Below are 27,063 nucleotides of genomic sequence, written 5' to 3'. Positions count from 1 at the left end.
TCAGGGGCTACTGAACCTGAACCTCAGGTGGGGCCTCCAGGACTTCAGGTGCAAGAATCTGGGACAGAAGAGGCTGGGAACCAAGGCAGGACCTGTGAAAGTTCCAGGGACATCACAAGCTCCAAAAAATCTATACCAGTGCTGCCAACATCCCATCCACTAGCCTTAAGTGGCCGATGCTAACCAAGATGCACTGTTAAGTGCAAAAACAGAATGTAAGGTATCTGCTTAACAATGCTTACATTGGTTGCATGTTGAAATGTTCATACATTCTACACGTCACTTTACATAAAACACATTATTAAAATTAATCTTACCTATTTCTTTTTACTTTTAAAAATATAGCCAGAAAATGTAAAATTCCATTTGTGGTCTACACTGTATTTCTGGTAGGTAACACTGTAGACTTAAAAGAGAAAGAGGAAGGTGAAGGAAGAGAATCATGGTTTTTTTTGTTTTTTTTTTTTTTTTAGGAACTTTCAGAACTGAACATTCTTTTAACATTTACTATGTTTCAAGTACAGATCAAAGAACTTTTACATGTGATATTTCCTTTAATCTTCACAGCAACCCTATATGGTTTCTATTACTGTTTTCCCAAGTTACTGGTGAAGAAATTCAGAAAGTATGTACAGTTGTCCCCCCTTATCCACGTGGAGGATTCACTCCAAAACTCACATTGGATTCCTAGAACCTAGAATGTAGCATACTGTATGTATGCTACATTTTTTCTTACACAGATATTCCTCATTCAATGCTCTACTTGTTTACTGACTGTTTGGACTTATGACCAATATTTGGATTTAGGACATGGGAATGTGAGTGGCAGTGTGGCCTTATGGTGGCCTGTTCTACTGTACAGTACTGTAATTTCTGCTGACTGTCCTGTACAGTACTGCAGTTTTATGTTCTGTTATACAGCACAGTGCAGAATATAATAGTTATGCAAATTAAAGCAAAGTCATCAAGCTGGAGTTTCCTTTGACCATTTCTTTGTTCTGAATTTTGTAATGTACATACTACATACATTTCCTCATTTAGCAACTGATTCATTTAATGACTTAGGAACATAATTCAGTTATTAAAAGAGGAATGTCTGTACATACATACCTATCACAAGACTTAACTTATAAAGGAGGCACAGTAAAAGAATAATCATTTGAACTAATAACAAAAGAAAGATATAACAGTATACTCTAATAAAACTTATATTTCTCTCTATATATACCTCCTTGAACTGTGCTCACCCTTCTTGTGGTGAAGTGAGATGACCTGCTGATCTGGTGTGGTGAGGTGGGAGACCAGGAACTGACTGCAGGAGGGTTGTTTACTATGATGGCACCAGCTGACTCAGGTCACTGAAGCCATGGAAGTGAAGCCCGGAGAAGGGAGACCATTGTGTGAGTGACCGTGGAGAACTGGGACATGGACAGATGCAGGGAGATCATCTGCCCACAGGGTGTCCTTCACCCTATGATCTTTCCCTATAGCAGCCCAAGCTAACAGCTCTGGGGCAGGGGTCTTCATTACTGATCAGTTTCTGAGCGAAAACTGTATTGTTAGAGATTTCTCAATATGGTCACAACTGATGCGTGTGTGGTATTTATATAAATATAAATGAGGAAAGGGAGAGGAAGGGGGAGGCAAGGAAAAAGAGACAGAAAGAGAGAGAGAGAGAGAGAGAGAGAGAGAGAGAGAGAGAGAGAGAGAGAGAGAGAGAGAGAGAGAGAGCTCATTGCTTGTTCTTTGAGCAAAAATCTGAGACCTCACAGTTGAAACCATGGCCCGGGACATCAGACCTCAAATCCATCTTTCGGGGACCATCCCTACAGATGGAAGGCATCAGACTCTGAATATCTCGCTCAGGAAAATTGAATGGGATTCTGACAGCTGAACAAACAAGGCTGTAAATTGATCTGGACACCAGAAGTCATCAAGAATCTGCAACAAAATTTCCAATCTGTCAAAACAGTTCGATCTGTTTGCTTGGAGCATGGAAGATTGGAAATTCCAATGGCTCAGCAAGCCTGGTGCAGACAGAGAAAGTAAACGACCAGCATGCAGCTAATCGGCTATGCTAATTGCTATGGGATGGCACAGGACACAGACACCACACTGTCCTGTGCTTGGCCTGAGCGCATTAGCCCTGGCTCACTCAGATTTACTTTGGCTGGTGGCCCTGGAGGTTCAGCTTCCCAGGGGCCCCGTGTGTCAAGCTGCTTCTTGCTGGAAGGGTCCCGCAAAAGCACAGGGCGCATAGTGAGACAGGGAACGGGTGTGTGGGTCTTTCCGGGTCTCTCTCCTTCTTATGAAGCCAAAAGAACTCAATCAGGGCTGCCAGCCTCAGGACTTTATCTAATCCTAGTCACTGCCAGAAGCCCTGCCTCCAAACACCATTATCCCCCCCACCCTTTCTGCCTCACAGTGGGGATTAAGTTTCAATGCAAGAACCTGAGGGAGGCAAACCTCAGTAGAGCTATAACATGTTTTTCCAAAAATAAGACCAAGTCTTATTTTAATTTTTGCTCCAAAAGATGCAGTGGGACTTATTTTCGGGGGATGGCTTATTTTTTCATGTACAAAAATCTACATTTACTCAAATACAGTCATATCATCTTCTTTTGGAACATTGTCATTACTTTCCAAACCCCGAATTCCAACCTGAATTTCTTGCAGCCCCATTTCCTGTAGAGTCACTGGACCCAATTTCATACGTTTAGCAACAGAGCTCTCCTTAAATGTGTGCTTGTCCGTGTAGTCTGCTCATAGTGCATTGGCAACACAGCTGTCAGTGATTTTATCTCATGAATTCTTCACCCAAGTCATGAGCTTTTCCAAGCTGGGCTTCTCCAAGTTCCCATTAAATCAAATGTTAATTAAAAACTTATGAGACAGGAGTGGCAACAAAAATGACGGCAGTTAAGAATGATGGTCCACACAAAAGCAATGAAAAACTGCGGGCACCAAAATTCAGAAAACGTTTCTTTATTTCACATGAGCGCATTAAGTACATCTGTTACAACACACAGCATATTGAATTATGAAGATTCATCTTAGACACAACCACATCCATTCGTTATCAGTGCATGTGTTATTCATGCCTTGTGTCTGTACTCCGATTGGTCATTCAGCAGTAAGTCTTGAGTTCATTTGTTTACATAGGCATTTACCTGTCATCCAAAGGCTCCTGACTGGGTATTTACAAATACTTAATTATAATTTATGTTATCATTTATTTCAAGTATTAATGCCAATAATATTATTGGTTTACATTTAATTATAGTATTATTATTTTATAATTCAGTACATTTGTCGTGTGTTGCAATGGACGTACTAAATGTATCTGTCTGGCTGATGAGTTCAACTGGGCTTATTTTGGGGGTAGGGCTTATGAGCAATCTTGAAAAATCATGCTAGGGCTTAGTTTTGGTTAGATCTTATTTTGGAGGAAGTACAGTAGGATCTGCTTCTGAGTCAGCTTCTCCACCACACAGGCCCTGCGGAGGTGGGGGTGGGGCGACTGCTTTGTTCTCTCAGGGTCCCAGGACACAGGAGGTATTAGGAAAGCTCCCAGAGACAGTGGCACCTGAGGGCATCACCCTCTCTCAAAGGCTGTGTTCCCCCAAGCTCTCTGTCCCAGTCTTCATTCAGTCAACAATCCTGATCCAGACCAGACCTGCCCCTCAAGCTGCCCCATGCTCGGCTCTGGCTGGTCTCGTGCCTCATGTGCAATGGCCAGGGATCATGGTGTCCTCCTGGGAAAGGCGGTGGTGAACCCAGCACTCAGCCCTGTCCCTCTGGGGGACTTGGTTGCCATCTCTGACACTGGCAGGCTGGGGGACCAGGCTGTCCCTACGTGTCCTTTTCTCCCTGCTACCCAGGGCTGCTGTGTGTGACTATGGTCAGCTCTGCCCAGTGCACCTCACAGAGGAGACCAGCTGTGAGGAGGGCTGGCACCCAATCCGCCTGCTCAGCTTCACACCCAGGCTGGGCTACCCTCTCTGTAGGACACCGTGAATGCATTTTCCCCATTGTCTGTACAGAAGAGACATCATCCGCCAACGTGTACATCCAGGATGGTCATTTTCTGATTCATCAACCACAAGAATCCTTTCTTCTAATTCTCACAGAAGTGTCACATGGACTAGCATCAGACCTGCCACCAAGCATTGCAAGATGACCTAGCAATGTTCAGCCAGGCTGGGATCAGGAAGCCCATTTTAGAGCTCAGTGTCCCAGATCTTTTCCAGAATGTTCTAGAGTCTTCCTTTCAGGTTATGTTCTAAAAGTACTTCCTTACCTCCTGGGTCTTCATGATAGAGTGTGTAGGAGGATGTCCATGGATGTCTATCATTAACACCCCGTGTGGTCCCTGGCCTCACCATGGTGGCTCAGAGCAAGCATGAAAGTTAATTTAAATATGACTTTAGCTGATCATAGTATCCAGATATTTGTTCAAACACTGGTTTGAATATTGCTGTGAAAAAATTGTTTAGAAAAGATGGACATTTAAACCAGTGGGCTTTGGGTGGAGCAGATCATCCTCCATAGTGTGGGTAGCTCTCAGCCAATCAGTTGAAGACTTTCAGAGAAACAGCTTGATTGTATCAATAAAAGGAATTCTGTCCCCAGACTGCCTTCAAACCTGAGCTACATCACCTCTTTCCTTGGTCTTCAGAGCTACATGATGGAAAACCAACCACTCTCCTTTTCCTGCCTCCTAGAGAAAGCCCCAAAGCATACACTTCCACAGGAGGCATTTGCCCCATTTCCCTGGATATTGGTGGTAGAATGATGGCCAGGAAAAAACTTCTAGGAGGGATGCAAAGAATATTAGTATGGTACCCTAAAAATATGTTCCTATGATATAAGAACACAGGTTCCTTCAGCCATGCTAGCAGCCTACACTAAAGACCACTCTTCTGGGGACAGGGGATCTTAAAACTCCCAAACAGAAAGGCAGAGGGGACAGGGATGGCTTGGACCTCAACAAGAACTGGTGTCAGAAATGTGAACATTTGTCCCTAGATAAAGTAAAAAGCTGCACCTTTAAGTTGGTCAAGAGTCTTATGACTCAGGTCCTAGTGTTGTCTCACTGAAAATAGAGAGTGACTTTGAAATATGGTGCTTTTTCAGGGATATTTTGCTGGTAGCATTCAGGACAAAATGATACCTGGCAACATTCCTGTGCTCTGGCCCAAGTGCCTGATGTGAGAGGCACACTGGGCAAGGTTGCACCTACAGTTTCCACCCAGCATGGATGAATCTACCTCCATGACACAGGCTGGCTCTGTGGGGTGACCAGCCAGATCAGAAGCCAGAGCTGCTGGTGTCAACAGGGGACGACATGAGTGAGAACAGCTTACTCAGCAATGTAAGTTATTACTTTTCAAAAGCAAAGTAAAACTCACTCAAGCAAGGTGGGAACCACAGTATATCATCCTAGTCGGTGAATTAGAGGGCTTTGGGAAACCTGTGCATCTCCTGAATCTGTCAACAAAATGTGTGTGTGTATCTGAGTGAGGTCTCTGTGTGTGTGTGTGTGTGTGTGATAGTTTTTTTTTTCTAGATGTTCAACTGAATAGTACATCTATGTCAGGATACTGTTGGATGAATTTAACACAGGAAATTGGTTACATTTATTGAATGGAAGCCCTGTGAGACCAACGGTTCAACAACCCAGAAATCCGAAGCTGTGGAAACCACAGTCACTTGTATTCGAGGGGCATGGTGGAGGGTGCTTCTGGGCCCAGGCAGCAGTCTGGGGGGACCTGGAAATGGGTGGTAAGGACCAGCTGAGTCAGTGGAGGCATCAGATATCCCCTGACCTCTCCACAGGTCCTGACCTCCAGTCACCCATCACTCTTTGTCATTGGTTTGGTAGTACTGGAAGCCAGCTGGTGTAGAGCCTGAGAAACTGAGGCTGCAGCATCAGCTCTGGTACAAAGTAAAGAAGTAGGAGAAAGTCCACCCATCCTCTGAAGCCCATGACTGGTATGCAAGCATAGTTTTGGAAGCACTGTTACGCCAGGGTGCTTTAGTGTGGATCTGGAACAAGTTAAAGGCTTGCCTCCAGTCTGGTGCTTTTGGAGTCTTTTAAATGCTGGGGCAGAGTGGGAAGACTTCTGGCAACTGGGAGCACACCTGGAAGAGAACCATGGAATCCCAGTCTCTCCATCTCGCTATCTTTTGCATCCCAGCCATGAGGTAAGCAATTTTGTGCCACCAAATTGTTCCTCATCACAATGTGCTGCCTGCCACACGAGAGGCCCAAGGCAAATGAGTCAATAATTGTGGCGTGGAACCTCCAAAACCATGAGCCAAAATAAAAATGTTCTCTCTTTACAAGTTGATTGTGTCGGGTGTTTGTTACAATGATGAAAAGCTGAAGAACGCAAATGGAAAGACTACTGCACTGCAATTTTAAGAAAGGTCAGGAGCCCTGTCTGTTTGTCTGAGTTGTGCCCTTAACTTTCTTGCTGGTTTGATCAAGTCCCTTCTCATTTTGGGGTTTTCAGACGTGCTCCCTCCTGATCTTGGAGAAGAAAATGAGGAGAGTTTGAAATTTCGTTTCCTCCCACCTAAACTGCTCAAAGCTGCCATGATTCCACAAGAAAGAGCAGCTCAGAACCACCCACATGGGCACAGGCCTGTCATTAAAATCTCCAGTCCTCTGCTTTGAAACATACCCAGCTGGCAGGGAGGGAAACCATCTGTACCTGAACAGCAAGGGAAACAACAGTGAATTACAATGGTGAGATTATTAATTTAACACAAAGACCAGGCAAGATGGGAGGAATAAGGAAATAAGTAAACAAACAAAAACAAATAGTAAAATGGCAGACAGTTATGGCTTATATCTAGATGTCTCCCCAAAGCCTCATGCGGTCATAGGTAGGGCTTTTCAGAGGTGGCTGGATCTGGGGTGTGTGGTACTGGAATCAAGGATGTGTTGCTGGGATTGATTCATGCTGTGATGCTAGGATTAAGGCTGCCCCATCCTGGGTGTGAGTGCTATCCACCCTGAGGGTGCATATCCTGGATAAAGACAGAAAGAGGGTAGTTGCCTGTCACTTGCTGCTTCACTACTTCACTGCTTGCTGCCTTCCCTCTGCTTGCCATGGACTATTTCTCCTCTGTGATGTCCCTCTGCCATGCCATCCTGCCTTGGACCCAGCTGACCATGGACTAAAACCTCTACAAACTGTGAGCTGTAATAAACCTTTCCTCCTTTATCTTGTAAGTGTTGGATATTTTGTCCCAGCAATGAGAAAGTAAAACAGAATCTTGTAATGATAAAGGGGTCAATCAATCCATCAGAAACACAGAACCATTATAAACATGTATGCACTTAACAACAGATGTGGTTTCTATTTTTCTTCTTGAAAGCCAAACAGTAGATAAGATGTTCAACTTCCTAGAGACCGTGCTGTAAGTGCTGTAAGTCCATGCTAACTGTGAAGACAGGTGTTTTAGTTACTTTTTTGGTTGCCGAGATAAAATACGCAACACCTAGAGTTAAAGGAGGAAAGGTTTATTTTGGCTCACAGTTTGTAGAGGTTTCAGTCCATAGTCAGCTGGCTCTAAGGCAGGGTGGCATGGCAGAGGGGCATGGCAAAGGAGAAATAGTCCTCTGGCCTTGGTCAAGCCTGCACTGACTGCAGTGTCAGGTGACATTGCAATGGGACCTCATGGGACACCTGGGCCAGAATCACCAGCTGTTCCTTTCCAGAATCCCCCAGAACCTGTGCAAGGTAGTGAATGTCTATTGCCATAGGCCACTGAGTTTAAGAGTAATTTTTTTATGCAGCAAGAAATAATGAATATGCTCCCCCACCCTAAAGAAAAGTTGATCAAGAGTGAGAAATGTACAAGGGGAACATCATAAAAGACATCAAAAAATCATAAAAGGTTATTTGAAGAATTTATGAGTATAAATTTAAACTTTAAAAATTCCTAGAAAAACTCAGTGCACCAAAACTGACCTAAAAGAATAAAGGGCTCACAGAAAGAAAATTCCAAGACTGATTCCAAACAATTCCAACTATTTTTATGATGCCAGGAAAAAGACATTGCAAGAAAGATCAAACATAGGCCAATCTCTTTACAAATACAAATGCAAGAAGCCTAAGTAAAATACAGCAATCCCAACCCAGTGACATATAAAAAGGATGCTTTTTTAATTTCAGTAGTACATGGTGGATTTGACATTCAAAAATTACTTATAACTGATCATTTTAGTAGATTAAAGGAGAAAAACAATATGATCACATCAACATGGAGAGAAGCACTTGATGAAATTTGATATCTACTCATGTTTTAAAAAACACTTATTTAGGAAACTAGGAATTGAAGAGAACTTCCTTAATCTGATAGAAAGCACATAGAGGACATTATACTTAGCGAATCTCTCCCCCCAGACTAGGAATGCTTTAGAGTTCCTGCTACCATTACCGTTATTCAACACTGCCCCAGAGATTCTAAATAGTCACTAATGGAGGAAAATAAAGGAATTAAAATGGAATTGAATGGCTGTCTCATGATCATAGGAGAAAACTCAAAGGAAAGCTCAGATAGCTTAATAGAATTAACAGTGTGCTCAGCCCAGATCCTCCCTGTTCTCTGTGTCCTAGCCTGGGCTCCCAGGCCTAATTCTCTGGGAAGCTTCAAGTCACCAGGGGAAGAGAAAGAGTTAAAGGACCATGCTTGGCTCTGCAAGATTTTGCTCAGATGTGATCCCTGCCACCTGCCAACATGTGTCATAGGCCAAAGCATGTCACAGTGTCACTCTTGATTAGACCGAGTGGGGATGTTTAATTCACTTCAGGGCAGGCACCTCAAAGAAAGAAGCTGGAATCTCTAGCAAACAATCATGTGACTCACCGTAAGAGGAAAGGGGCAGAGGTCTAGTGGACTGAGAAAGAAGCAGCCATTGTGGCAGGAGACAGGAGACCAGGACTTTGAGAGACAATTGGTCAGTGGAAATTTCCCAGCGTGGAGTCATCAAAAGAACAAGCATGCTCCTGTCTTCTTTTTTAAATGTTTGTTTCACTCTACAATGAACTCCTCCTACTTCCCACACATTTGCTAACATTGATCACACACACAAAAGCTTTATGTATTTGTTGGAAATAAGGGAAAGAAGATGCTATGTTTTGGATATGATTTGAGAAGATTCCCCAATGGTTCATGTGATGGTTGGAAGCTCAGTCCTCAGACCAGTGGTATTGAGAGGTGGTGGGACCTTGAGGGGGGCTCATTGTAGAACAGTTCACAGAGTGCCAACTCAGGAGGACTGATGCTGGTCAGCCTGAGTGGGTTAACTCCTGCAAAAGGAGGGTTATTACAAAGTGAGTTTGGCTCAGGCTCGCTCTCATGCTTCTTGTCTTCTCATGAGAATTCTCTTTGCATGTGCACCCACCATGTTGTGATGTAACCCAAGGCCCTTGGCAGACTGACCAGATGCTGCTGCCAGGCACTTGACCTCTGTAGACTATGAGTGAAATAAGTATAAGTAACCAGCCTCTGGTGTTTTCTTGAAGCAAAAGAAAACGAACTAAGACAGAAGACCAAGGAGAAGACCAGGGAGACAGAAGTCCTAGGAGTTTAATAGAGAGCTGGAAGAGACCACCACAAGAGGAAGAAGCACATGTAAACAAAAGCTCAACAGAAATAGCCAATGGCAGCTGAAAGTAGCAGAGAATGCAAGTCCCTGGGAGTGTTCAGAAATCTGGAGAAGGGCATTGGAATTCCTACAGATCTCAGAGAAGAAGGCTGAGATCATTTTCTCTAAATCTCAACGTTCTCAGCTAATATTAGGCTGCATCCATGAGGACCGTGAATTAGTTTAACATTAGAAACAAATTAGCAAATTTTGTGGTTGTCTATGGTGGAACATGCAGTAGTGTGTTCTTCTGAGTTTTTCTTGGGTTTGCCATGAATTTTTTTTCTGGGAAATCATTAAAATATTTGTGTCTTTCATAACAGAAACTCATACAACAGAAGCACAAATAAACCAGGTGAACTGTGTCAAACTAAAAGGTTTCTGTGTAGCAACAAATAAACAGCAAAATGAAAAGGCAGGCTATGGGTTAGGAGAAAGTATTCATGAATCATGTGTCTGATAAGAGTTCAATGTCCAAAATATATAAAGAAGTCATACAACTCAGTAACATGAAAATAACCTGGTTAAAAATAAGCAAGGAATCAAAACAGCTATTTCTCCAAAGAAGATATGAAAATAGCTAAAAGGTATATAAAAAGGTGCCTAACATCATCAAACATCAAGGAAATGCAAATCACAACCAGGATGAAATACCACTTCACACCAGTAAGGACAGCTATTATCAAAAAAACAAGAGATTACAGAAGCATGGAAAGAAAGGGGAAACTTGTACACTGTTGGTGGGAGTGTAATTGATATTGCCATTATGGAAAACACCATGGAGCTTCCTCAGAAATCATTACACTAGAGCTACCACATGATTCAGAAACCCCCAAGGAAATGAAATTTGCACAGCTAAGAGATATCTGCACTCCTACTCACTGCAGCATTATTCACAACAGCCAAGATATGGATATAATGTAAGTGTTCACTGATGGACAAATGGATAAGAAATTCCAGGATACATATGAGCATACACCCAATATATAATAATCTATTATAATTATTATATAAAATATATTACATATTAATTATACAATATATGACTCTGGGACAATAGCTATGATAAAGTATCACTCAGCCTTTAAGAAGAAGGTGACTCTGCTGTGTGACAATGTAGACGAAATGGAAGACATGCCAAGTGAAATCAATCAGACACAGAAGAAAAGTGTTATGTGATCCCAACTGTATGTAGATTTTAAAACGTCAAATACCTAGAAGCAGAGGGCAGAGCAGTGGGGTAAGAAGGGAAGAGAGGGGAGATATTGGCCAAAGTGTACAGTGCTGCAGCTCCCAGCGCAAGCGAGGCCAGAGCTCCAGTGCACAGTATGATGAGTATAGTCAGGAATGCTGGACTGTATACTGGAAGTTGCCCCAAGAGTAGCTGTCAGGTGCTCTTAACTACACAAACACAACAGCAGCTATGTAAGGAGATGAAAATTAAACTGATTGATTATAGAAATAGTTTCACAAATTTTATGTGTGTCAAGACACCATGTTGAGGCCAGATGCAATAGCATGTTCTATAATCCCAGCTACTTGGGAGGCTGAGACAGGAAAATCAAGAGTTTGAGGCCTGGCTGGGCAACATAGCAAGACCCAGTCTCCGACTGGACAACATAGTGAGAACCTGTCTCAAAACAAATAAGCAAACAAACAAAAAAACAAAACATGTTATATACAACTTAAATATATACAATAAAATCAAATTTTAAAAAAGGAAATCATTAAAGAAATTGAACCCTTGGGTATTGCAATGAGGTTTTCTTCTTAGCCATTAAAGAAAAAGTGTTAATAAATATTATTCAGAGTTTTACATTACCTGGATTCTCTTAAGTAGAACTGCAGGAGTTCTGATGGTAAATGCAAGAAATTCTTAAAAAGTAGGGATTTAAGTAAAGATTCTATCCCAATTCAACTTATCTGTGTGAGCTCTAAAATATGCTATCTTTAAATGCAGCAGCAAGGAACTGTGCGCTAGTAGAAACTGAAATGCAAGATATAAAAATGTGTTGAAAAGAGAGGCCCAATCCAAATGAGATTACACAAATCAACACAGATTCCTAGCCATCTAGAGTGAATGCTTGCTTTGGTTATGAGAAATCAGGTCAACCAATCTCAAAATGAAACTCAAAGAAATTAAGTTTCCTGCGTGCCCAGTGGGTGGCAACCATGATACCTGACGTGTGTTATGAGTTGCATGTTTGTGTGCGTCCATCTGCCTGTGAATGCGGCCCAGCCAGACAGATGCAAACTCCAGGTTAGCAGCATACTGTCCTCGTGTGTGTGTGTGTGTGTGTGTGTGTGTGTGTGTGTGTGTGTGTGTGTGTCCCTTTAACACAGACCTTAAGTTGAGAGTCTGCAAACAGCTTGTTTAGGAGGGGATTTCCAGAAAAGCCCAGCAAGAGAACAAGGGAGTGCCACAGGCAAAGCCATAGCCAATAAAGGATCCTTTCTCAAGCAAAACCCTGCAGGGGTTATCTGGAGCTTGAGCCTAATGAGGCACCCTGGGGCTAATGTAGACCACTGTCAGCAGTCAGTGCTCCAGTCACTGGCTAAGGGCTCCTGGGCAAGCTTCTGACACTCCAGGACTCTGGGCTGCTACAGGCTCTGTCACCAGCATCAGGTGGCAATTCGGAGCTGCAGATGCAGCAGTTGGAAGCCAAAGGTGGCTGGAGCCACATGCTGAGCACTGGAAGCCTGTGTCCCCCTTTGCAGTCTGCCTGGCAGGACACATTGTGGCCCTTCGTGTCCTTGTGCTCTTTGCTGACTTTTGCACAGATTTTGGTGACAGGTGAGAAACCACACCCCTGGGACTCTTGATCCCTTAGCTTGCCCTTTATCCTCCCTTTGGCATTGTCCTGTTTCATACCCTGATATTTGGTTTTTTGGCCCACAAAAGGGTTGGGAAAAGATTCAGCAAAACAAACTAGGACAAGAGCCCAGAGCAATCCCAGTGATTCGTTCCTAACCAGTACCAGGGAAGGTGCCCTGTGGATTAGCCTCCAAAAAGAGCACAACGTGAGCAGCCAGCAACTTCTTTGTTCTGTCCGAAGTCTCCATCTCTCTCAGAAGGACCTGCAGGTGGAAGTGCAGCCCTGGGTGCAGCAAGCATCTGAGCAGGTCTGCGTGGCTCTGTCTTCCCACCATACTGTAATTATCTCTGAACAGAATCAAAGCCAGAAAGCCCGAGTCATTAACTTTTATGGTGCACATTTTCCAAGAGTCTGCCCATCCCTGCTTGTCAGAATCGGTAAGTGGTACACCCCAAGCTTGCAAATAGTTTGAGAAGCTAAAGTCAGCAGTGATCAGTCTAAAACCATGATCCTCATCTAGGGGTGATTCGCCTGCCAGGAGCTGTTTAGCAATGTCTGGAGAGATCTTTGGTTGTCACAACTGGTGTGTGGATACTCCTGGGATTTAGTGAGTGGAACCCAGGGATGCTGTCAAACATCCCGCAGTGCCTAGGACTGCCCACAGCACACAGTGTCTCACTTAGAATTACAGCAGCCCTGAGCCTACGCCATCCTGGTCTGAAGATATTTCTGCTGGAAACAAAGTGAGCCGGATCCTTACTCAGCCCCTCTGGAATTCTGATTTCATCCCTCTGATCCTGGCTGCTTCTAACAGATCCTTGTCCTGCCACAGTCCTGAACAATAACTCTTTCCACTCTCCAACCCTGGCACAGTCTCAGAGTTCTCTTCTCCACTCCCAACTCCATGTACTTTCTCTGTTCTCAGAATTTGCCTCTCCCCAGACCATCCTCTTCCAACTTCCATCCACCTTTCTTTGTTCAAGACCCAGGGCTTCGCTGCCCCTTGTGCCTCTGTTGTGAGACCATTTTCCCAGCACAAACCTTTCTCATCCTCAATCATGGAGCAAAGTAGCTTGCAAAGAGCTTCCTCAGCTCTGGCTCCATCATCCCCACAGGTCAGGCACCCCAGAAAGCTGCTCTGAACTGCACCTCAAATGTCTGGCTGAACACAATGGGATCCTGGGCTCCAAGCTGTTTGTCCCCACCTCTGAAAGTGGCAGTCCCCACTTCTGGCACCAATGCCACCCTATATAGGTAAAATTGAAGCTCCCAGTCCCCATGGGGCTCACAGACAAGCTCCCTGTGACAGTTACTGCCCCCCATGGTTGACCTTAAACCTGGGGTGCGCAAGGGTCCTGGTTGGACAGTTGTCTTGGGACAGTGCTGCTGTCCTCCCTTCTGGGAACACCTGGGGCTGTGGTCTCAGTGGGAGCCACTGATCTCACCAGCTTAATTCAGAGAGTAGTTTTTCCGTGGTGCTGCATATTCACTTTTTGGTTTGGGTCTGGAAGCTTGGCGTGTCTCAGAAATTCTGTCTTGACAGTTCCATGCAGCGTAGCTTGGTCCAGCAGATGTCCTAGAAATATTGCAATATGCTTTGTTGGGAAAGAAGAGAACCATCCATGGCCCTGGGCCTGAAGAACCTCTGGAAAGACAAGACAATCTATCAAGTGCTGCTTGTGGCCCAGGGTGGGAAACACATGGATGAGGCAATCGGGGAAGATTTCTGGAAGCAGCAGAAAAGGGGATTTGGGGTAAATTTTCCAGGTCAATAAAGTAACAAGAAATAAATATGTTGAAAATCCCTGGTGACATTTAAAGACTAGGATGGCAGAGAGAAATGGGAGGCCCTTTGACCATTAAATGAAAATACTTCATTATACTTATAGTGCAGGCTTATAATTTTTTGAATCATCTATATCTACCACTCCATCTTTCATTTTCATCACCTCTATTTATTCCAACTTACATTTCCAGCGAGCTGGCCCCAGAGCCTTAAGCAATTTTTGCCAATCATGTCTAGTTAAACTCTCCAAACTTCAATCTTACGGCCAGCAGCTGAGTTGGGCAGGCTCATGTGGGGCTCAGAGGTAGACAGATATTGGTAGGATCCTAGGTTCTTGACATGCTAATCCCATGACTTTAAACAATTACTGAGTCACAGATTTCTTAGGTGTGATGGGGGCAATAAACTTGCCCTCTCCCCCAGGACTGATTTTGGAGTAGAATGAGGCAAACACTTCGGGCAGCTTGGTGAGGACTTGAGCCTAGTTAGGGATGTCAGTGCCAACTTACTATGGCTGAAGAGGCCTTCTCTGTGGCCGCTCCTCCTTCTATGGACTTGCCTATTTGTGTTCCTAAGGACTTGATTCTCAGTGTGCGCAAATTAATTCAACAGCCTTTCTGCAAGGATGAAACAGCTGACATGGCAATTATGCTTGATATTGCCTTTAATAATATGAGATTAAAGAGTCAGAAGTGAGGTTTTAAACCTACCAGGCAGACATGCTGGCAGCAGACAGACCCAGGGAGGGCCTGTGAGCTTGCTTCCTGGCTGCTTTTCTTTCTTAGTATTTTTATATAGATTTAAATCAAGCAGTATATAAACCACTGTAATCAGTGACTAACTCTGGATCGTACCCTCTGTGATGAGTAGCTGAGCAGAGTTGATCTCCATAGCTCCACTGACCCCACTCAGGGAGTGGTCAGAGTGTGAGGCTGGGACATTTTCTCTGATATAAAGGGTGAGTTGGTGTAACTTGCACCTCCCATATGAAAATAGGAGCCCAAGACCTCTTGGCTTCTTCACATTCTGCTCTGCAAAGGAATCCTGCAGGGGCCTGAGACCACCAGGTCCTCTGGTTATATGTACCTTGTCTCCTAGGCTGCCAGTTGTGGGGGGTTCAAAAGCAGCCCACTGAAGCTGCAGCTAAGGATCCAGGCCAGGAGGCAACACTCTACAAGGACAGGGAGTCATCCTACAGGGTATAATATCCACACACACCAAACATCTTCAGTGAGTGTATGCCTTGAAGGAAGAATCCAGAGTCCAGGAACTAAGGCATGGAAGCATGAGCCCCACTTACTATCGACCCCTGGTGACCCATAGTAGGCTCTGTACTCCCTACCCCCATGAAGTGGGCTCTGCAGGGTTCGGGGTGCTGGTCCCAGGATTGTGGATACTGGTCCTCAGGGTCAGGGGTGCTGGTCCCCAGAGGGGCACACTTTCTTCAGGGCATCTGTAGGGCTCCCACTGGGTTATGTGGTATGATTGATGCCTGGGGTCTTCTAGACAGAGATCAGAAGAGAAGAAGAGAAGTCACTATGCCAGCAGGGTTGTACAACATTGGTTCAGGAGGAGGTGGGCTGGTATTTGCATTGGGACTCAAGGAACAGGTGTGCAGTCCAGGTGAACTTCTGGGTCCCTCTGGATAATTACAACTATATAGGCACAAGTGCTACAAGCCTAGAGGGAGACAGACATGGGATAGGGGACTCAGGGCCTCTGGGAGTGAGGTTCTGGATCCCCTACAGGAAAGATATCAGGTCTCTTGGTTACTTTCTTGTTCTTGAATACCTGACACCCACAAGTTAAGGGAGAAATTTATTTTATCTCACAGTTTGTAGAGGTCTATAGTTGGCTAGCTCCAAGGCAGGGTGGCATGGGAGAGGGGCTTCACAGAGAAACAGTCCATAGCAGGGTAGGCAGGAGGCAGCAAAGCAGCAAGCCTACTGGTTGGTGCCACCCACACCCAAAGTGTGACTTCTCATTATCCACACCCAGATCTGTGCTAAACCAATCAGTGGACTGATCCCATATACTCTTAATCCCAGTATCACACACTCATGATCTAGCCACCTCCCAAAAGCCCCACCTTAGACCTTATGAGGGTCTAAGGCTTTAGGGGGACATTTAGATTCGACCCATGACACAGGGTCCCCGGGAGGGGCAGGGGACAAGGCTTGAGAACACACAGTGGAACAGGGGACGGTCATGTCCATGGGGTCTGGAGAATGGCCTCAGTGATAGGGGCTGTGTCTCACCTTGCTAGTCTGCTTCTTCTGGGTTTCTGAGGATGCAAGGCCACCAGAATCCTGGCCAGCTGCTTCCTGTGTGGCTGTGGGAAATACTTCCCAGACCTCTTCCACACAGGCTCCTCAAGATGTTGTCCCTCTGCTGAGGGCAGACCCATCCATTTCCTGGAGCAGCCCACGTGAGGTGACCAGGAGCAAGGACAGTGGGCAAAGCCATTTCCACCCTCCTGGTCCACAGCCCAAGAGTAGGCCAAGTGTGTGGAGCCCAGGATGCCTGTCCTCTCTCTTCTGACCTGACACCTCACCACCTTCTGCCCACTGGCAACCATCCCTAATCAGTTCCACTTTAGAGTTTACTTCCCAGAGCCCAGCCAGTGACCAGGTTTGTAACAAAGGCTGCATGTGGAGGTACAGCGCTGTCTCCATCCATTTGGGCTGCATAACAGATACACCAGAAAGACAAGATGCTTCAAATGGAAAATGGAAAATGTCCCCCCAGTTCTGAGGTAGGGACCCCAGACTCAGTGGTTCAGAGACACCTTTCACTGCGCAGTGAGAGTGAGAGAGTTCTCAGGACCCCTGCAGTAAGGACACTAATCCCTGTGTCTGAGAGTCTCCACCTACGTGACCTATTCACCGCTGCAGGGGCCTCACCACCTCCAGCCATCCCCTCAGGGTTAAAACTGCAGCATGTGTGAGAAACTGAAAGGGTAAACAGGGACCAAAATGTATAATAGGTAATATGAAATAGGGAGAAACTGTTCAAAAGGAAAGTGAAACTGTGAATGGAGAGGGGGAGGGAAAAATCGATAAAAGAAGCAAAAAAATGGAAATAAAGCTTTTGTAAATAAGGGGAAGGGAGGTTGAAGGGAGGGAAGGGAGGTTGAAGGGAGGGAAGGGGAATGGGAGAAAAGAAGGAATAAAGCTATAGAATGTACAGGTAGAAACCTCCTTTGATGAATGTGATCATTACGTGTATTTAAATTGTACCCATAAATTAATTTTTAAAATATCGCAGCATGTGAATCTGGGGGATACCAATAGGCCCCAAGAGGCTCTAACTCTCTGTACTACAAGGAGAGCAGGCTGAGGAGAATCAATTCCAAACTTCGGCTCCTCTCTCCTTCCCTGCCAAGAACAGAAAGTTCAGAGGCTGGGAAAAGTCAAGGGTGAACTCACAGTTTTGGGGGAATGGGAGCGTGAGACCACACCCTCAGCATGCCATGATATCACCCCTTTGCTCCCCATTAAAGTTCTGGAAATAATTGGCAGAGTGGGCAAGAAGTAAGGGTGAGGTGGGTGGGCAGAGACAGCACAAATCCAGAAGCATGCTGCACCCCATGCCATCTTGGCGCTGATGGCTGGCATTCCCCCCCTACCAGCTGAGATAAGCAAGTGGCACCCAGTTCTGCCACCCTGGACACCCCTCCCCTTCAACAGTAAACTTTAGTGCACAAGAATTGTCTATTCCTGGCCTGAAGGGTGAGTCAGTCAACTCAATGAACCAAGCAATCAACTAATTTCACTCTTTTTGGTTCATTTTTTAAAAACACTTAATAGCTGTTGCTTGGCCCCAATCAAGAAGCAGTCTAAGAGTTTCCTGTGTCTTTATCAAAACTACGATAACTTTCTGGAAATAATTTATGAAAAATTGACTGTATCAACTATAATACATTTCCAAATACTGCAGAATAAAATTAACAATAATAATAATATTTTCTTACCTCTGTTTACTAGCTTACATTTTATCAAAATTTACACAAGGATTCTATCTTTAACTTCACAGTTCTCTTGCAGTATGGGAGAGAATTATCCTTTAATGATCTAGAAGCTCGCAGAGTTAAATTACTTTCTTGAGATCATCATTACGACAGTGCCTAGACAATTTCACTGTGGCTGGAGGAGAGACATGAAGAATGTCCTAGTCCCCATCACTAGCCCAGCTCTGTAAGGACCTGTTTGTAAGGTGTGTTTGATTTTGAATCCTGCCCCTAAAAGGAGAGTTGACCACAGCACATAGCACTCTGGGAAGAGATGCCAAAACTGGGTAATGTTTTAGTTGTGTGCAGACTGTGTTCCCTACTTGTTAATTGGATAAATCTATAAATAAAGGAGACATTGTCACTCTGGGCATGTGTCAGAATGTGAGAAATATCTTTCTCACATGAGCACTTTTCTGTCGGGAGCAATGCTACATAATTTTAGGGAAAAATCCTAGTTCTCGACACTTTTCCAAACTTAAAAAAACACCACTTAGTGTACTCAACTCAGCACTGCCTTTTAGCAGCTAGAAAGAGGCTTGCTGGTGTCTGTACTACTGGCAGCAGAGGCAGCTGGGGTGTGGTTTGGCAATATCCCCACGAACACACAAGGAGAGGGGGAGATGTCAGTTTGCAGAGCCTCTACCATGTCCCAGCTGCCAATCACCTGGCCATGAGCTTCAGACACATTTTTGAGCATCTTTATGATAACCCTGCCTCCTGCAACTTACCTTGAAGTCCAATGCCTGGCAGACGTTTCTGAGGCCGAGGCCTGTCCAATCAGTGTTTGTCCATTAAACCCAAAATAAAACTATTTAAAAAGTCAGAAATATGTGAAGAAGCTGACAAGATCTATCCTGCGAAATAGGCATATTTGCATGGATGTCAAAACATAGGTACATCGCCACACAGTGTGTTAGAATGCAGGTGCTGCTATGTGAGGCTACTGCTCCTACAGTTTGCAAATAAAGATCATACTCATACCCCTCCATCTCTCCCAGAACCAGGTTGGCAGGAAATCTCTCACCAGGCCAGGTGGTTCCCTGGGAGACCTGCAGGGTTTGCTCCCATGCCGCCTCATCTGAACTTTGGATTCTTGTCCCAGAACTCTCACATTAAGTCTCAGTCTGCATTTGTGCTTTGCTCCTAACATAAGGCACAGGAAAAGCAGCACAAGGCTGTGGCTCGCATCCTCACTCACTGAACAGCCTTTAGCAGCTGTATTCCTCTGTTCTGATAGCCTGCTGGGCCAGTGAGGAAGATTCTACAGACCTTTCTGGAAAAACTGCCTTTCTTTCTTAGGGTCATTGCTAAAATTGATTTCCCAGTTGCTCAGCCCAAGGTCTGCTGTCGCAGTCTATTTTCTGTTGCTGCAACAAAATGCTCAAGACCAGATAATTTATAAAGAATGGAAGTTTATTTGGCTCGTGTTCCTGAAGGCTGGAAAGCCCAAGAGCCTGGCAGAAATCTGCGTGGCATCTGGTAAAGGCTTTCTGCTTGCTGCATCATAATATGATGTTGGGCATCAACTAGTGAGACAGAGCAAGCATGTCAACCTGGGTCTCTCCTCCTCATTCTGTAAAGTAGTATGTCATCAACTGGGCCCCACCCTCATAATCTCATCTAACACTAATTACTCCCTAAAGGTCCCCCCTCCACAGATTCAAACCACAGCACCTGTTTATGGAACCTATCGACCACTCTTCAGGCCAGTGTAGTGAGGATACTGAGGCTTCACCATTTTATCCCCATCCCCCTGGGTTACCACAGCAATTATGTTGTATTTCACTCTATCTGCTGATGTGCCATCTCCCCTAGATGCCAGAAGCTTATGAAGGCCAGTGAGGATGGCCCAGCTTGACATTCTCAGCAGTAGCGCAGTCTGGCACAGAACAGATCCTCATAGTCCGTCGAGTGAACGAGACTGATCGTGGCCAGCACATGTCCCCTGAAAGGAGCACTGCATGTCTGCTAGCCCAGCACCTGCTCAGGCAACGTAGAGGATGCAAACTTCAATGACTACTGGATCAGGAAGGCGGCCTAAATGAATGAAGGCAGGTGAGAGTCAGGGATGTGAACAGGAGACCACCTCCTATCTGCGCCATGGCTCTTCACTCTTGCTGATTATTGGCCCATAGGAACATGGGTCCATTGTGGCTAGATCACCTGATTTTTTAAGAGAATCTAGAAATTGTGATTCTCAAGTACAGATTCCTGTACAGGTCAACTACAAATACCTGTCACCTGGGCCTGCCTACTCCTCTGCTCTCGTGATGCTTCCTGAGATGTCAGTGACTGGCAAACGGCTGGAGGGAGAAGCACCTAGATGAGCTCCATTTGGGGATGACCCTGATTCCTGGGCTTGGGCCTCTTCCGCTGATCACCACAGTCTATCTGTTTGCATTCCCAGAGCTGGCACCATAGTCCCTCCTTCTCATTCTCAAGGTCAATGAGGGGCTTCAGATCACTGCTTTCACAGCTCTTAACCTGGGCTTCTATTCTCTTTAAAACCAGCTACAGCTTTACACATCAACAAGCTCTACAGCAAAAGCTGGCTCTTATGGTTTAGGTTGTAAGTGGCCCCCAAAGCCCAATGCATTTACCAGGTGATTGGGTTATGGGGTGGCACAGCCGAGTTGCTGATAAGAGGTAGGGTCTGATGAAAAGAGGTGGGTCTCCAGAGGAATGACTGGAAGGGTGTGTCACTGTCTTCAGTTCCTGCCTTCTCTCTGCTGCCTGGTGTCCATGATGTGAGCAGCTTTCTTCCACTTGGGCCTTTCCACCATGCCCCCAATGATGTAAGGACTGAAACTTCTAAGACATGATCCCACATGAACCTCTTCTTTAAACTGCAGGTGTCAGGTGTTTTGTTTCAGCAATGAGGAAAGTGACTAAGACACTGGTTCCCTGCAGTAAGTGCATATTGCTTTGGAACACATGTCTTCTTTATCAACTTAGGGAGCTGTCATTCTGGTGAGAGGCCTCTTGCTCACCACAAACCAATAGCCTTATTTGTATGTTAGACGAGAGCAACAGGAAGGGCATCCTATTGGCACTGCATGCTCAGAGACCCCCTGTGATCTGAAAACAACTATCTGTGAGATGAAGGTACAGAGCAGACCTTTTTATCTTGGGAGCAGCCCCAAAGAATCAGAAACCATCGATGTATATCAGGACTTTAAATTGTTTTGTTAATGTGCATTAAATTGCAATTATCTGCATTAAATTCATTAGCCATTGTACTACCTAATTATCCGTGTTTGCAGAAGTCTAAAAGTTCTTGGTACTTTCCTCCTTGAGATGAATCGTTGTGTATGGGCAGCATCTCTATCCCCAAGTTCCTGCTGGTGCCTCCAGGTGACAGGTGTGCTGAGGCCAGCACCTGGATTTGGGGCTCAGCATGGACTTAACCCAGAAAGACAAAGTAGCCACCTGCTCTGGATTTTATGGATTTTAGATTCAAGGAAGCTTGGCCTGAAGAGGCCTCCTATATTCCAGAAACCTCAGGGTTCCACATCCCCCCCACCCCGCCCCCGCCACCCATCTGTGTTCTACACCCATCCAAGATGGTGGATCTCCTTGGAATGCTCAATCTTCCCTTGCTCCTTCTCCATAGCCCTTGTGATTTGCCTGAAACTGGAAGGGGCTGTGTCCAGCAATGCCACAAGATCACAGTGTTGGGACCTCAGTAACTTCTATTAATATCTGGTCCAACCTCTTGCTTTTTCACATGAGGAGGAGAAAGATGTCCAAAAGAGTTGGATTCTATAGCCAGCTGGGAAGGTGAGCCCCATCCCAAGTTCAAGTCCTAGGGCTCTGGCCTTGAAGCTCATTCTCATCTTTCTAGGTAGGACATTTGAAGATCTACTTTAGGCTGTCTAGGAGGGCCAGCCCACAGTGGGATTGGGCATCTCCCCAAGGCAAGGCTGGATGGGAATAGGAGGCTCCTTATGGTCATTCATTCCCTTATTCTTTTATCCAACAGTGCCGGTTCCATGCCAGGCTCTGTATTCCCAAGGATGAGGAAAGCAGTCCATCTTGCATGATGTTTAGAAGTCAGTGGGGACAGATGGCATTTAAAACAATTACATAGAGAAATACACAACTATCCACTTGCAAGGGAAGGAAGAGAGGAAATGAGAAAGAGAGAACACAGAGTTCTGAGAGGGTAACAGTGTAATGGTGGGGATCAGGAATAAGCTCTGGGATAGATGGGGCAGAACTTGAGACCTGTAGAGGGTTAGCAGTAAGCTAACTTGAAGAGAAGAGGCACACACACACACACACACAAACACACACTCTGCATAACACAGGCACGGGGTTCATGCTCCCTGATGTTCAGAGAAAGTGAGTTTGGGCTGCTGATCAGCTGACATGGAGGCAACAGGGACAACTGGTATACAGTAGCAAAATAACATTTCACGAATTGCAAGGAGTTGGATGCAGATTCCTCTTGAGGGAAACAGCATCTGAATAGCTTCTAGTTTCAAGGCAGCTGTATAGAAGGAAAAACATGATTTGGAATCAGATTTTTGTTTAAATTCCAGCTTTACCAGTTGCAAACTGTTGACCTTGGCAAGCCAGTTCCCCCTTCTAAGATTCAGTTTCCTCGTTCATGCAATTAGACAAAAATGCTACAGTGAGCTGTTGGTAGAGTAAACATTTTCTGCAGTTCTTGACACAGAATAAGTGCTTCTGTTAGTTTGCTATGGCTGCCATTACAAAATGTAGATAGACTGGCTTGAAGAAGAGAAATTCATTTTCTCACAGTTCTGGAAGCTAGAGATCCAAGATCAAGGTGCTGCAGGAATGGTTTCCAATGAGGCCTCTCTCTGTGCTCACATGCCCTGTACTATGCATGAGGATCTCAAGGTCCCCTCCACTCTTACATGGACAGAAGTCAGACAGGCTTACCTTCATGACCTTGCTGACCCTTAGTCTCCTCCAGGTATAGCTATACTGGGGACACTGTGAGTTTCCAGGAGCCATGGTCCAGCCTATAAGTGTTCAATGACAACCAGTCATTTCTTTCTTCACTTTTTCTCGCACTCATAAAGGTAATGATAGCAGAAAATGAAGTGATACTTCCACGGTCCTTCGAGAAGAAGGAGTCACTCGAGATTGTGCTGTGGAAGCAGGCTTATTTCGTTACCAGATCTACTATTTCACTTTAGAATCATTGACACACTTTGCAAGACACACTCTGCAGTGAACACTCTCAAAATTAGAGAGGAAAAGGGAGATCTGGCTATGCAAAATTACTTGGGGAACCTGAAACACCATCTGTTATTTTTCTAAAAATTATGAATGACAATAAGGCTATCAAGAACAAGATAATAAGTCAGGTGTGATGCCTATAATCTCATCACTCTGGAAGGCTAATGTAAGAGAATCACAAGTTCAAAAACTAGACTGGGCAATTTAATGACTTAGTAAGACTGTCTCAAAATTAAAAAAAAAAAAAAAAAGGCTCAGGATATAGCTCAGAGAGAAGGCCCTGGGTTCAATCCCTAGCACCACAAAAAGGGTAATAAAAGAAGGGAAGATAAAATTAAGTGCTGAGAATTAACTTTATTACCTAAAATTGTGGCTTAAAAAGAAGTTACAAATAACCAGAACCAGAAAACAAACAAACAAACCCCAAAAAAGGTGAGAAAAGATGGAGCAAAAGAAAAACCCAAAGTTTACCAATGAGCAATGAGGTGAGAATGAAGAAACTCAAGAAGCAAAGCCTGGAATGTCTCCCGGCATCTACAAGGGGAGGGAAAAGCTGAATTTGTTTAGAAACATCAAAATAAGGATTTTAATTTTAAGAACATTAGTGCAAGCTTCAAGAATTAGATTCAAGTGACTTTTATGAAGCGATGAATAACCTGTGTCCTGAGTTGATAAAATATACAATGTATAAATGTGCTGAAATATCACACTGTACCCAATAGAGATTCACATTTATTATCTGTCAACTAAATAATGAAAAGATATGAATAAAATACTGATCTTTTAAAACACTTTAAGGCAGAAAATGAAGTATAATTATTTGTCAAATTATATATCAAAAAGCAAAAGGAAAGTTTTGGTATTCCATAACACAGAAGGGATTAGAATCAGTGGTACTGCATAATTCAAATAACTAGTAGAGAAGACTTCAAATGTTCTCATTACAAAGAAGTGACAGTTCTTTGAGATAATTGATAATGTTAAGGGTAACGAGTGGTCGATATAGAATGTACACATGTACTGAAACATCACACTATATCCCACAAAGATGTACAAGTATTATGTCAATAAAAATTAAATTAAGCTAAAATTGAAAGAGGAGACAGAGGACATGACATAATGAAATGATAGATGACACGCACAGTATGGGAACTATGACAATGTACAAGCAGCCTGTCTCCAACTATTTAAACATTTTGGGGTTTGTTAAGTTCCCCGTAAGAAGTGTATCTGCAACAGAAAGATACTAAAAGGTTAAAAATAAATTATTGCCTATCAAATTCAAACCCCAGAATAGCAGGGTCAATTTCAGATAGCATAGTGTTTTGGTGGGTTTTTTGTATTAAATTCTTTTATTGGTACATTGTAGGTATACAACACAATTACATTCATCATTGGGAATTGTACCTTTATATAATGCATCTTGGTTCTTATTTTTTCTCCATTCCTAGCCCTCCCTTCACGCCCTCCACCCTTCCCTATTTACAAAGACTATTTCCATTTTTTCCATTTCTCATCATTTTTCCCTTTCCCTTCTTTCCTTTCCCCTGGCCCTCCCACTACCCCTACCCCTTTGGACCTTTTCTTCCTATTTTACATTATCGATTATTCATTCTAATCATTGGTACATTTTAGGTATACAATATAATGACATTCATCATTGGAAATTTGCACCTTTACATAGTCTTTCTTGGTTCTTATTTTTCACCCTTGCCCAGCCATCCCTTCAACCCGTCCAGTCCTCCCTATTTACAAAGATTTTGTTCCTATTTTTTCATTTTCTCATATTAACCCCATTCCCTTCTATCCCTTCCCCTAGCCCTCCCACTTCCTTCCCTTTTGCCCCTTTTCTTCCTATTTCACATTACCTATTATACATTTAGTCCTTATTTACACTTTCAGTTTCTCACACCAGAGAAACTATTCGGTATTTACACGTGTCTCCTATTTATTTCACTTAAGAGTATTGACTCAATGTGCATCCACTTAGCTACAAATGTCTCTAATTTCTCATTTTTTATGGCTGAGTAGTACTCCATTTTATTTTTAAAAACCACATTTTCTTGATCCAGTCTCCAGTTGATGGGCATTTGAGCTGTTTCCAAGTTTTAGCTATTACAAACTGTGCTGCTATGAACATGGGTGCAGATATATCACTGTGGTATGATTCTTTTAAATCTTTGGGGAAGATCCCCAGCAGTGGAATAGTGGGGTCAAATGGGACTTCCAGTCCTAGTTCTTTGAGGTATCTCCATACTGATTTCCACAGTGCCTGCACCAGTCTACACTCCCACCAGCAGTGGAGCAGGGTTCCTCTTTCCCCACAGCCCCGCCACCATTTGTTATTGGTGGATTTCAAGATACCAGCCATTCTTTCTGGAGTGAGGTGGAATCTCAGCCTTGTTTTCATTGGCATCTCTCGAATGACCAGTGATGTTGAACATTTTTTTATGTATTTATTTGCTATTTCTACTTCTTTGTCTGAGAAATGTCTGTTCATTTCAGATGCCCATTTTCAGATTGGGTCTTTAAATTTGGGAGGTCTGATCTTTTTAAGTTCTTTATAGATTCGAGATAGTAGACCTTTGTCTGAGGAAGAGCAGGTGAAGATTTTTGCCCACATTGTGGGTTGTCTCTTCACACCGCTGGTGGTTTCTCTTGCTGTGCAGAAGCTTTTCAATAAGAAGAGATCCCATTTGTTGATTGTTTGTGCTAGTTCACGGGCAACTGAGGTTTTGTTCATAAAATCTTCTCCTACACCGATGTCTTCAAGGGTTCTACCTAACCTCTGTTCCAACTGGTTCAGAGTTTCTATTTTAATATTTAGATCTTTAATCCATTTTGATTTTAGTTTAGTGCATGGTGAGAGATACAGGTCTAGTTTTAATCTTTGGCAAGTTGAAGCCCAATTTTTCCATCACCATTTATTAAAGAGGCTATCTTTCCTCCAGTGAGGGTGTTTGGCTCCTTTGTCGAAGATGAGATGGCTGAGTGTGTCTGGCGTTGTTTCTGCATCTTCTAATCTGTTCCACTGGTCCTCAGGTCTGTTTCTTTGCCAGTACCATGCTGTTTTATCACAGTAGCTTTGTAGTAGAGTTGCAGGTTGGGGATTGTGATACCCCCTGCCATGTCTGTTACCTAGAATTGCTTTTGGTATTCTGGGTCTCTTCTTGCTCCAAATGAATTTCTGGATTGTTTTCTCGAGGTCTATGAAGTATGCTGCTGGGATCTCAATTGGAATTGCATTAAATCTATATAGCAGTTTTGGAAGTATGTCCATTTTCACTATATTAATCCTTCCTACCCAGGAGCAGGGGATGTCTGTCCATTTTCTGATATCATCTTCAATCTCTCTTTTCAGAGTGCCATAGTTTTCAGAGAAGAGGTCTTGGATTTCTTTCATTAGGATGATTCCTAGGTATTTCAGTTTTTTGGATGCTGTTGTGAAAGGAATTATTTGCCCTATTTCTCTCTCAGTGAGTCTGTCATTGGTGTAGAGGAAAGCTATTGATTTTTGTGTGTTGACCTTGTAACCAGCTACTTGACTGAATTTGGTTATTAAGTCTAGAAG

At 44.0% G+C, this 27,063-nt stretch overlaps 1 long non-coding RNA gene across 1 annotated transcript; it reads right to left on the bottom strand.

Annotated features, from left to right (window-relative positions):
• Positions 1–2,714: 2,714 nt before the first annotated feature.
• LOC110347474 (uncharacterized) lies at positions 2,715–27,055 on the bottom strand. The gene is made up of 3 exons (XR_002392135.2): positions 15,609–27,055; positions 13,926–14,056; positions 2,715–12,827 (listed from the first exon to the last, which is right to left on the bottom strand). It is a non-coding gene; the product is annotated as an uncharacterized LOC110347474 (long non-coding RNA).
• Positions 27,056–27,063: the final 8 nt, after the last annotated feature.

The sequence above is a fragment of the Heterocephalus glaber genome, unplaced genomic scaffold (assembly GCF_053883595.1).
Source record: "Heterocephalus glaber isolate CG9 unplaced genomic scaffold, H.glaber_assembly_v1.0 deba00001531, whole genome shotgun sequence".
Classification (NCBI taxonomy): domain Eukaryota; kingdom Metazoa; phylum Chordata; class Mammalia; order Rodentia; family Bathyergidae; genus Heterocephalus; species Heterocephalus glaber.
This window is presented reverse-complemented; position numbering and strand designations above follow the sequence as displayed.